Raw genomic sequence first — 13,781 nt, forward strand, 5'->3', positions numbered from 1 at the left:
CACCTAGAGATGAGTGAGGAGAACCCCCAGATCCCTCCTATATCCAACCTAGAGATGAGTGAGGAGAACCCCCAGATCCTCCCTATATCCTACCTAGAGATGAGTGAGGAGAACCCCCAGATCCCCCCTATATCCCACCTAGAGTTGAGCTAGGAGAACCCCCAGATATTTCCTATATCCCACCTAGAGATGGGTGAGGAGAACCCCCAGATCCCTCCTATATCCCACCTAGAGATGAGTGAGGAGAACCCCTAGATACCTCTTATATCCCACCTAGAGATGAGCGAGGAGAACACCCAGATCCCTCCTATATCCCACCTAGAGATGAGCGAGGAGAACCCCCAGATCCCCCCTATATCCCACCTAGAGATGAGTGAGGAGAACCCCCAGATCCCCCCTATATCCCACCTACAAATGAGGGAGGAGAACCCCCAGATCCCCCCTATATCCCACCTACAGATGAGGGAGGAGAACCCCCAGATCCCCCCTATATCCCACCTAGAGATGAGGGAGGAGAACCCCCAGATCCCTCCCTATATCCCACCTAGAGATGAGTGAGTAGAACCCCCAGATCCCCCCTATATCCCACCTAGAGAAGAGCAAGGAGAAACCCCAGATCCCCCCTATATCCCACCTAGAGATGAGCGAGGAGAACCCCCAGATCCCCCCTATATCCCACCTAGAGATGAGTGAGGAGAACCCCAAGATCCCCCCTATATCCCACCTAGAGATGAGTGAGGAGAACCCCCAGATCCTCCCTATATCACACCTAGAGATGAGTGAGGAGAACCCCCAGATCCCTCCTATATCCCACCTAGAGATGAGTGAGGAGAACCCCCAGATCCCTCCTATATCTCACCTAGAGATGAGTGAGGAGAACCCCTAGATACCTCTTATATCCCACCTAGAGATGAGCGAGGAGAACCCCCAGATCCCTCCTATATCCCACCTAGAGATGAGTGAGGAGAACCCCCAGATCCCCCCTATATCCCACCTACAAATGAGGGAGGAGAACCCCCAGATCCCCCCTATATCCCACCTACAGATGAGGGAGGAAAACCCCCAGATCCCCCCTATATCCCACCTAGAGATGAGTGAGGAGAAACCCCAGATCCCCCCTATATCCCACCTAGAGATGAGTGAGGAGAAACCCCAGATCCCCCCTATATCCCACCTAGAGATGAGTGAGTAGAACCCCCAGATCCCCCCTATATCCCACCTAGAGAAGAGCAAGGAGAAACCCCAGATCCCCCCTATATCCCACATAGAGATGAGTGAGGAGAACCCCTAGATCCCCACTATATCCCACCTAGAGATGAGTGAGGAGAACCCCCAGATCCACCTTATATCCCACCTAGAGATGAGTGAGAAGAACCCCCAGATCCCTCTTATATCCCACCTAGAGATGAGTGAAGAGAACCCCCAGATCCACCCTATATCCCACCTAGAGATGAGCGAGGAGAACCACCAGATCCCTCCTATATCCCACCTAGAGATGAGCGAGCAGAACCCCTATATCCCACCTAGAGATGAGCGAGGAGAACCCCCAGATCCCTCCTATATCCCACCTAGAGATGAGTGAGGAGAACCCCTAGATACCTCTTATATCCCACCTAGAGATGAGTGAGGAGAACCCCCAGATCCCCCCTATATCCCACCTACAAATGAGGGAGGAGAACCCCCAGATCCCCCCTATATCCCACCTACAGATGAGGGAGGAAAACCCCCAGATCCCCCCTATATCCCACCTAGAGATGAGTGAGGAGAACCCCCAGATCCCCCCCTATATCCCACCTAGAGATGAGTGAGTAGAACCCCCAGATCCGCCCTATATCCCACCTAGAGAAGAGCAAGGAGAAACCCCAGATCCCCCCTATATCCCACCTAGAGATGAGTGAGGAGAACCCCCAGATCCCCCCTATATCCCACCTAGAGATGAGTGAGGAGAACCCCAAGATCCCCCCTATATCCCACCTAGAGATGAGTGAGGAGAACCCCAGATCCCTCCTATATCCCACCTAGAGATGAGTGAGGAGAACCCCCCGATCCTCCCTATATCCCACCTAGAGATGAGTGAGGAGAACCCCCAGATCCCCCCTATATCCCACCTAGAGTTGAGCTAGGAGAACCCCCAGATATTTCCTATATCCCACCTAGAGATGGGTGAGGAGAACCCCCAGATCCCTCCTATATCCCACCTAGAGATGAGTGAGGAGAACCCCTAGATACCTCTTATATCCCACCTAGAGATGAGCGAGGAGAACACCCAGATCCCTCCTATATCCCACCTAGAGATGAGCAAGGAGAACCCCCAGATCCCCCCTATATCCCACCTAGAGATGAGTGAGGAGAACCCCCAGATCCCCCCTATATCCCACCTACAAATGAGGGAGGAGAACCCCCAGATCCCCCCTATATCCCACCTACAGATGAGGGAGGAGAACCCCCAGATCCCCCCTATATCCCACCTAGAGATGAGTGAGGAGAACCCCCAGATCCCTCCTATATCCCACCTAGAGATGAGCGAGGAGAAACCCCAGATCCCCCCTATATCCCACCTAGAGAAGAGCAAGGAGAAACCCCAGATCCCCCCTATATCCCACATAGAGATGAGTGAGGAGAACCCCTAGATCCCCACTATATCCCACCTAGAGATGAGTGAGGAGAACCCCCAGATCCACCTTATATCCCACCTAGAGATGAGTGAGAAGAACCCCCAGATCCCTCTTATATCCCACCTAGAGATGAGTGAAGAGAACCCACAGATCCACCCTATATCCCACCTAGAGATGAGCGAGGAGAACCACCAGATCCCTCCTATATCCCACCTAGAGATGAGCGAGCAGAACCCCCAGATCCCCCCTATATCCCACCTAGAGATGAGCGAAGAGAACCCCAAGATCCCCCCTATATCCCACCCAGAGATGAGTGAGGAGGACCCCGAGATCTCTCCTATATCCCACCCAGAGATGAGTGAGGAGAACCCCCAGATCCCCCTATATCCCACCTAGAGATGAGTGAGGAGACCCCCAAGATCCTCCCTATATCCCACCTAGAGATGAGTGAGGAGATCCCCCAGATCCCTCCTATATCCCACCTAGAGATGAGTGAGGAGATCCCCCAGATCCCCCCTATATCCCACCTAGAGATGAAGGAGAAGAACCCCCAGATCCCTAATATATCCCACCTAGAGATGAGTGAGGAGAAACCCCAGATCCCCCCTATATCCCACCTAAAGATGAGCGAGTAGAACCTCAGATCCCCCCTATATCCGACCTAGAGATGAACGAGGAGAACCCCCAGATCCCTCCTATATCCCACCTAGAGACGAGCGAGGAGAAACCCCAGATCCCTCCTATATCCCACTTAGAGATGAGTGAGGAAAACCCCCAGATCCCCCCTATATCCCACTTAGAGATGAGTGAGGAAAACCCCCAGATCCCCCCTATATCCCACCTAGAGATGAGCGAGGAGAATCCCCAGATCCCCCCTATATCCCACCCAGAGATGAGTGAGAACCCCCAGATCCCCCTATATCCAACCCAGAGATGAGTGAGGAGAACCCCCAGATGCACCTTATATCCCACCTAGAGATGAGTAAAGGGAACCCCCAGATCCCTCCTATATCCCACCTAGAGATGAGTGAGGAGAACCCCCAGATCCCTCCTATATCCCTCCTAGAGATGAGTGAGGAGAACCCCCAGATCCCCCCTATATCCCACCTAGAGATGAGTGAGGAGAACCCCCAGATCCACCTTATATCCCACCTAGAGATGAGCGAGGAGAACCCCCAGATCCCCCCTATATCCCACCTAGAGATGAGTGAGGAGAACCCCCAGATCCCTCCTATATCCCACCTAGAGATGAATGAGGAGAACCCCCAGATCCAGCCTATATCCCACCTAGAGATGAGCGAGGAGAACCACCAGATCCCTCCTATATCCCACCTAGAGATGAGTGAGGAGAACCCCTAGTTCCCCCCTATATCCCACCTAGAGATGAGTGAGAAGAACCCCCAGATCCCTCCTATATCCCACCTAGAGATGAGTGAAGAGAACCCACAGATCCACCCTATATCCCACCTAGAGATGAGCGAGGAGAACCCCCAGATCCCCCCTATATCCCACCTAGAGATGAGCGAAGAGAACCCCAAGATTCCCCCTATATCCCAACAAGAGATGAGTTAGGAGGACCCCGAGATCTCTCCTATATCCCACCTAGAGATGAGTGAGGAGAACCCCCAGATCCCTCCTATATCCCACCTAGAGATGAGTGAGGAGAACCCCCAGATCCCCCTATATCCCACCTAGAGATGAGTGAGGAGATCCCCCAGATCCTCCCTATAGCCCACCTAGAGATGAGTGAGGAGAACCCCCAGATCCCTCCTATATCCCACCTAGGGATGAGTGAGGAGAACCCCCAGATCCCTCCTATATCCCACCTAGAGATGAGTGAGGAGAACTCCCAGATCCCCCCTATATCCCACCTAGAGATGAGTGAGGAGAACCCCCAAATCCCCCCTATATCCCACTTACAGATGAGGGAGGAGAACCCCCAGATCCCCCCTATATCCCACCTAGAGATGAGCGAGGAGAACCCCCAGATCCCACCTAGAGATGAGCGAGGAGAACCCCCGGATCCCTGCTATATCCCACCTAGAGACGAGCGAGGAGAACCCCGAGATCCCTCCTATATCCCACCTAGAGACGAGCGAGGAGAAAACCCAGATCCCTCCTATATCCCACCTAGGGATGAGTGAGGAGAACCCCCAGATCCCTCCTATATCCCACCTAGAGACGAGCGAGGAGAACCCCCAGATCCCCCCTATATCCCACCTAGAGATGAGTGAGGAGAACCCCCAGATCCCCCTTATATTCCACCTAGAGATGAGCGAGGAGAACCCCCAGATCCCCCCTATATCCCACCCAGAGATGAGCGAGAACCCCCAGATCCCCCTATATCCCACCAAGAGATGAGTGAGGAGAACCCCCAGATCCCCCCTATATCCCACCTAGAGATGAGTGAGGAGAACCCCAGGATTCCTCCTATATCTGACCCAGAGATGAGCGAGGAGAACCCCCAGATCCCTCCTATATCCCATCTAGAGATGAGTGAAGAGAACCCCCAAATCCCCCCTATATCCAACCCAAAGATGAGTGAGGAGAACCCCCAGATATACCTTATATCCCACCTAGAGATGAGTGAAGAGAACCCCCAGATCCCTCCTATTTCCCACCTAGAGATGAGCAAGGAGAACCCCCAGATCCCTCCTATATCCCACCTAGAGATGAGTAAGGAGAACCCCCAGATCCCCCCTATATCCCACCTAGAGATGAGTGAGGAGAACCCCCAGATCCCCCCTATATGCCACCTAGAGAAGAGCAAGGAGAAACCCCAGATCCCTCCTATATCCCACCTAGAGATGAGCGAGGAGAACCCCCAGATCCCTCCTATATCCCACTTAGAGATGAGTGAGGAGAACCCCCAGATCCCCCCTATATCCCACCTAGAGATGAGTGAGGAGAACCCCCAGATCCACCTTATATCCCACCTAGAGATGAGCGAGGAGAACCCCCAGATCCCCCCTATATCCCACCTAGAGATGAGTGAGGAGAACCCCCAGATCCCTCCTATATCCCACCTAGAGATGAGTGAGGAGAACCCCCAGATCCAGCCTATATCCCACCTAGAGATGAGTGAGGAGAACCACCAGATCCCTCCTATATCCCACCTAGAGATGAGTGAGGAGAAACCCCAGATCCCCCCTATATCCCACCTAGAGATGAGCGAGTAGAACCTCAGATCCCCCCTATATCCGACCTAGAGATGAACGAGGAGAACCCCCAGATCCCTCCTATATCCCACCTAGAGACGAGCGAGGAGAAACCCCAGATCCCTCCTATATCCCACCTAGAGATGAGCAAGGAGAATCCCCAGATCCCCCCTATATCCCACCCAGAGATGAGTGAGAACCCCCAGATCCCTCCTATATCCCACCTAGAGATGAGTGAGGAGAACCCCCAGATCCCTCCTATATCCCACCTAGAGATGAGTGAGGAGAACCCCCAGATCCCTCCTATATCCCACCTAGAGATGAGCAAGGAGAACCCCCAGATCCCCCATATATCCCACCTAGAGATGAGCAAGGAGAACCCCCAGATCCCCCATATATCCCACCTAGAGATGGGTGAGAACCCCCAGATCCCTACTATATCCCACCTAGAGATGAGTGAGGAGAACCCCCAGATCCCCCCTATATCCTACCTAGAGATGAGTGAGGAGAACCCCCAGATTCCCCCTATATCCAACCTAGAGATGAGTGAGGAGAACCCCCAGATCCCTACTATATCCCACAAAGAGATGAGTGAGGAGAACCCCCAGATCCCCCTATATCCCACCTAGAGATGAGTGAGGAGAACCCACAGATCCCCCCTATATCCCACCTAGAGATGAGCGAGGAGAACCCCCAGATCCCACCTAGAGATGAGCGAGGAGAACCCCCAGATCCCTGCTATATCCCACCTAGAGATGAGTGAGGAGAAACCCCAGATCCCCCCCTATATCCCACCTAGAGATGAGCGAGTAGAACCCCAGATCCCCCCTATATCCCACCTAGAGATGAGCGAGGAGAACCCCCAGATCCCTCCTATATCCCACCTAGAGACGAGCGAGGAGAAACCACAGATCCCTCCTATATCCCACCTAGAGATGAGTGAGGAGAACCCCCAGATCCCTCCTATATCCCACCTAGAGAAGAAAGAGGAGAACCCCCAGATCCCCCTATATCCCACCTAGAGATGAGTGAGGAGAACCCCCAGATCCCTCCTATATCCCTCCTAGAGATGAGTGAGGAAAACCCCCAGATCCCCCCTATATCCCACCTAGAGATGAGCGAGGAGAATCCCCAGATCCCCCTATATCCCACCCAGAGATGAGTGAGGAGAACCCCCAGATACACCTTATATCCCACCTAGAGATGAGTGAGGAGACCCCCAAGATCCTCCCTATATCCCACCTAGAGATGAGTGAGGAGATCCCCCAGATCCTCCCTATATCCCACCTAGAGGTGAGTGAGGAGAAACCCCAGATCCCCCCTATATCCCACCTAGAGATGAACGAGGAGAACCCCCAGATCCCTCCTATATCCCACCTAGAGACGAGCGAGGAGAAACCCCAGATCCCTCCTATATCCCACCTAGAGATGAGTGAGGAGAACCCCCAGATCCACCCTATATCCCACCTAGAGATGAGTGAGGAAAACCCCCAGATCCCCCCTATATCCCACCTAGAGATGAGCGAGGAGAATCCCCAGATCCCCTCTATATCCCACCCAGAGATGAGTGAGGAGAACCCCCAGATACACCTTATATCCCACCTAGAGATGAGTAAAGGGAACCCCCAGATCCCTCCTATATCCCACCTAGAGATGAGTGAGGAGAACCCCCAGATCCCTCCTATATCCCACCTAGAGATGCGTGAGGAGAACCACCAGATCCCCCCTATATCCCACCTAGAGATGAGTGAGGAGAACCCCCAGATCCACCTTATATCCCACCTAGAGATGAGCGAGGAGAACCCCCAGATCCCCCCTATATCCCACCTAGAGATGAGTGAGGAGAACCCCCAGATCCCTCCTATATCCCACCTAGAGATGAGTGAGGAGAACCCCCAGATCCAGCCTATATCCCACCTAGAGATGAGTGAGGAGAACCACCAGATCTCTCCTATATCCAAACTAGAGATGAGTGAGAAGAACCCCCAGATCCCTCCTATATCCCACCTAGAGATGAGTGAAGAGAACCCACAGATCCACCCTATATCCCACCTAGAGATGAGCGAGGAGAACCCCCAGATCCCCCCTATATCCCAACTAGAGATGAGCGAAGAGAACCCCAAGATCCCCCCTATATCCCACCCAGAGATGAGTTAGGAGGACCCCGAGATCTCTCCTATATTCCACCCAGAGATGAGTGAGGAGAACCCCCAGATCCCCCTTATATTCCACCAAGAGATGAGCGAGGAGAACCCCCAGATCCCCCCTATATCCCACCCAGAGATGAGTGAGAACCCCCAGATCCCCCTATTTCCCACCAAGAGATGAGTGAGGAGAACCCCCAGATCCTCCCTATATCCCACCTAGAGATGAGTGAGGAGAACCCCAGGATTCCTCCTATATCTGACCCAGAGATGAGCAAGGAGAACCCCCAGATCCCTCCTATATCCCACCTAGAGATGAGTAAGGAGAACCCCCAGATCCCCCCTATATCCCACCTAGAGATGAGTGAGGAGAACCCCCAGATCCTCCCTATATGCCACCTAGAGAAGAGCAAGGAGAAACCCCAGATCCCTCCTATATCCCACCTAGAGATGAGCGAGGAGAACCCTCAGATCCCTCCTATATCCCACTTAGAGATGAGTGAGGAGAACCCCCAGATCCCCCCTATATCCCACCTAGAGATGAGTGAGGAGAACCCCCAGATCCCCCCTATATCCCACCTAGAGAAGAGCAAGGAGAAACCCCAGATCCCCCCTATATCCCACCAAGAGATGAGTGAGGAGAACCCCTAGATCCCTCCTATATCCCACCTAGAGATGAGCAAGGAGAACCCCCAGATCCCCCATATATCCCACCTAGAGATGGGTGAGAACCCCCAGATCCCTACTATATCCCACCTAGAGATGAGTGAGGAGAACCCCCAGATCCCCCCTATATCCTACCTAGAGATGAGTGAGGAGAACCCCCAGATCCCCCCTATATCCAACCTAGAGATGAGTGAGGAGAACCCCCAGATCCCCCCTGTAAACCACCTAGAGATGAGTGAGGAGAACCCCCAGATCCCTACTATATCCCACAAAGAGATGAGTGAGGAGAACCCCCAGATCCCCCTATATCCCACCTAGAGATGAGCGAGGAGAACCCCCAGATCCCACCTAGAGATGAGCGAGGAGAACCCCCAGATCCCTGCTATATCCCACCTAGAGATGAGTGAGGAGAAACCCCAGATCCCCCCTATATCCAACCTAGAGATGAGCGAGTAGAACCCCAGATCCCCCCTATATCCCACCTAGAGATGAGCGAGGAGAACCCCCAGATCCCTCCTATATCCCACCTAGAGACGAGCGAGGAGAAACCACAGATCCCTCCTATATCCCACCTAGAGATGAGTGAGGAGAACCCCCAGATCCCTCCTATATCCCACCTAGAGAAGAAAGAGGAGAACCCCCAGATCCCCCTATATCCCACCTAGAGATGAGTGAGGAGAAACCCTAGATCCCTCCTATATCCCACCTAGAGAGGAGCAAGGAGAACCCCCAGATCCCTCCTATATCCCTCCTAGAGATGAGTGAGGAAAACCCCCAGATCCCCCCTATATCCCACCTAGAGATGAGCGAGGAGAATCCCCAGATCCCCCCTATATCCCACCCAGAGATGAGTGAGGAGAACCCCCAGATACACCTTATATCCCACCTAGAGATGAGTGAAGGGAACCCCCAGTTCCCTCCTATATCCCACCTAGAGATGAGCGAGGAGAACCCCCAGATCCCTCCTATATCCCACCCAGAGATGAGTGAGAACCCCCAGATCCCCCCTATATCCCACTTAGAGATGAGTGAGGAGAACCCCCAGATCCACCTTATATCTTACCTAGAAATGAGCGAGGAGAACCCCCAGATCCCCCCTATGTCCCACCTAGAGATGAGTGAAGAGAACCCACAGATCCACCCTATATCCCACCTAGAGATGAGCGAGGAGAACCACCAGATCCCTCCTATATCCCACCTAGAGATGAGCGAGCAGAACCCCCAGATCCCCCCTATATCCCACCTAGAGATGAGCGAAGAGAACCCCAAGATCCCCCCTATATCCCACCCAGAGATGAGTGAGGAGGACCCCGAGATCTCTCCTATATCCCACCCAGAGATGAGTGAGGAGAACCCCCAGATCCCCCTATATCCCACCTAGAGATGAGTGAGGAGACCCCCAAGATCCTCCCTATATCCCACCTAGAGATGAGTGAGGAGATCCCCCAGATCCTCCCTATATCCCACCTAGAGATGAGTGAGGAAAAACCCCAGATCCCCCCTATATCCCACCTAGAGATGAGCGAGGAGAACCCCCAGATCCCTCCTATATCCCACCTAGAGACGAGCGAGGAGAAACCCCAGATCCCTCCTATATCCCACCTAGAGATGAGTGAGGAGAACCCCCGGATCCCCCCTATATCCCACCTAGAGATGAGTGAGGAAAACCCCCAGATCCCTCCTATATCCCACCTAGAGATGAGTGAGGAGAACCCCCAGATCCCCCCTATATCCCACCTAGAGATGAGTGAGGAGAACCCCCAGATCCACCTTATATCCCACCTAGAGATGAGCGAGGAGAACCCCCAGATCCCCCCTATATCCCACCTAGAGATGAGCGAGGAGAACCACCAGATCCCTCCTATATCCCACCTAGAGATGAGTGAGGAGAAACCCCAGATCCCCCCCATATCCCACCTAGAGATGAGCGAGTAGAACCTCAGATCCCCCCTATGTCCGACCTAGAGATGAACGAGGAGAACCCCCAGATCCCTCCTATATCCCACCTAGAGACGAGCGAGGAGAAACCCCAGATCCCTCCTATATCCCACCTAGAGATGAGTGAGGAGAACCCCCAGATCCCCCCTATTTCCCACCTAGAGATGAGTGAGGAAAACCCCCAGATCCCCCTATATCCCACCAAGAGATGAGTGAGGAGAACCCCCAGATACCCCCTATATCCCACCTAGAGATGAGTGAGGAGAACCCCAGGATTCCTCCTATATCTGACCCAGAGATGAGCGAGGAGAACCCCCAGATCCCTCCTATATCCCATCTAGAGATGAGTGAGGAGAACCCCCAGATCCCCCCTATATCCAACCCAAAGATGAGTGAGGAGAACCCCCAGATATACCTTATATCCCACCTAGAGATGATGGAAGAGAACCCCCAGATCCCTCCTATTTCCCACCTAGAGATGAGCAAGGAGAACCCCCGGATCCCTCCTATATCCCACCTAGAGATGAGTAAGGAGAACCCCCAGATCCCCCCTATATCCCACCTAGAGATGAGTGAGGAGAACCCCCAGATCCCCCATATATGCCACCTAGAGAAGAGCGAGGAGAAACCCCAGATCCCTCCTATATCCCACCTAGAGATGAGCGAGGAGAACCCCCAGATCCCTCCTATATCCCACTTAGAGATGAGTGAGGAGAACCCCCAGATCCCCCCATATCCCACCTAGAGATGAGTGAGGAGAACCCCCAGATCCCCCCTATATCCCACCTAGAGAAGAGCAAGGAGAAACCCCAGATCCCCCCTATATCCCACCAAGAGATGAGTGAGGAGAACCCCCAGATCCCTCCTATATCCCACCTAGAGATGAGCAAGGAGAACCCCCAGATCCCCCATATATCCCACCTAGAGATGGGTGAGAACCCCCAGATCCCTACTATATCCCACCTAGAGATGATTTAGGAGAACCCCCAGATCCCCCCTATATCCTACCTAGAGATGAGTGAGGAGAACCCCCAGATTCCCCCTATATCCAACCTAGAGATGAGTGAGGAGAACCCCCAGATCCCTACTATATCCCACAAAGAGATGAGTGAGGAGAACCCCCAGATCCCCCTATATCCCACCTAGAGATGAGTGAGGAGAACCCCCAGATCCCCCCTATATCCCACCTAGAGATGAGCGAGGAGAACCCCCAGATCCCACCTAGAGATGAGTGAGGAGAATCCCCAGATCCCCCCTATATCCCACCTAGAGATGAGCGAGTAGAACCCCAGATCCCCCCTATATCCCACCTAGAGATGAGCGAGGTGAACCCCCAGATCCCTCCTATATCCCACCTAGAGACGAGCGAGGAGAAACCACAGATCCCTCCTATATCCCACCTAGAGATGAGTGAGGAGAACCCCCAGATCCCTCCTATATCCCACCTAGAGAAGGAAGAGGAGAACCCCCAGATCCCCCTATATCCCACCTAGAGATGAGTGAGGAGAACCCCCAGATCCCTCCTATATCCCTCCTAGAGATGAGTGAGGAAAACCCCCAGATCCCCCCTATATCCCACCTAGAGATGAGCGAGGAGAATCCCCAGATCCCCCTTTATCCCACCCAGAGATGAGTGAGGAGAACCCCCAGATACACCTTATATCCCACCTAGAGATGAGTGAGGAGACCCCCAAGATCCTCCCTATATCCCACCTAGAGATGAGTGAGGAGATCCCCCAGATCCTCCCTATATCCCACCTAGAGGTGAGTGAGGAGAAACCCCAGATCCCCCCTATATCCCACCTAGAGATGAACGAGGAGAACCCCCAGATCCCTCCTATATCCCACCTAGAGACGAGCGAGGAGAAACCCCAGATCCCTCCTATATCCCACCTAGAGATGAGTGAGGAGAACCCCCAGATCCCCCCTATATCCCACCTAGAGATGAGTGAGGAAAACCCCCAGATCCCCCCTATATCCCACCTAGAGATGAGCGAGGAGAATCCCCAGATCCCCCCTATATCCCACCCAGAGATGAGTGAGAACCCCCTGATCCCCCTATATCCAACCCAGAGATGAGTGAGGAGAACCCCCAGATACACCTTATATCCCACCTAGAGATGAGTGAGGAGAACCCCCAGATCCCTCCTATATCCCACCTAGAGATGAGTGAGGAGAACCCCCAGATCCCCCCTATATCCCACCTAGAGATGAGTGAGGAGAACCCCCAGATCCACCTTATATCCCACCTAGAGATGAGCGAGGAGAACCCCCAGATCCCCCCTATATCCCACCTAGAGATGAGTGAGGAGAACCCCCAGATCCCCCCTATATCCCACCTAGAGATGAGTGAGGAGAACCCCAGGATTCCTCCTATATCTGACCCAGAGATGAGCGAGGAGAACCCCCAGATCCCTCCTATATCCCATCTAGAGATGAGTGAGGAGAACCCCCAGATCCCCCCTATATCCAACCCAAAGATGAGTGAGGAGAACCCCCAGATATACCTTATATCCCTCCTAGAGATGAGTGAAGAGAACCCCCAGATCCCTCCTATTTCCCACCTAGAGATGAGCAAGGAGAACCCCCAGATCCCTCCTATATCCCACCTAGAGATGAGTGAGGAGAAACCCCAGATCCCCCCTATATCCCACCTAGAGATGAGCGAGTAGAACCTCAGATCCCCCCTATATCCGACCTAGAGATGAACGAGGAGAACCCCCAGATCCCTCCTATATCCCACCTAGAGACGAGCGAGGAGAAACCCCAGATCCCTCCTATATCCCACCTAGAAATGAGTGAGGAGAACCCCCAGATCCACCCTATATCCCACCTAGAGATGAGTGAGAACCCCCAGATCCCCCTATATCCAACCCAGAGATGAGTGAGGAGAACCCCCAGATACACCTTATATCCCACCTAGAGATGAGTAAAGGGAACCCCCAGATCCCTCCTATATCCCACCTAGAGATGAGTGAGGAGAACCCCCAGATCCCTCCTATATCCCACCTAGAGATGAGTGAGGAGAACCCCCAGATCCCCCCTATATCCCACCTAGAGATGAGTGAGGAGAACCCCCAGATCCCCCTTATATCCCACCTAGAGATGAGCGAGGAGAACCCCCAGATCCCCCCTATATCCCACCTAGAGATGAGTGAGGAGAACCCCCAGATCCCTCCTATATCCCACCTAGAGATGAGTGAAGAGAACCCACAGATCCACCCTATATCCCACCTAGAGATGAGCGAGGAGAACCCCCA

General features: G+C 53.4%; 1 protein-coding gene across 1 annotated transcript in view; it reads left to right on the top strand.

The window, feature by feature from the left end:
* Positions 1–13,781, top strand: part of HPN (hepsin) — a 98,523-nt gene that overhangs the window by 6,957 nt on the left and 77,785 nt on the right. The gene's annotated exons all lie outside the window — the stretch shown is intronic.

The sequence above is a fragment of the Hyla sarda genome, unplaced genomic scaffold (genome assembly GCF_029499605.1).
Source record: "Hyla sarda isolate aHylSar1 unplaced genomic scaffold, aHylSar1.hap1 scaffold_646, whole genome shotgun sequence".
Taxonomy (NCBI): domain Eukaryota; kingdom Metazoa; phylum Chordata; class Amphibia; order Anura; family Hylidae; genus Hyla; species Hyla sarda.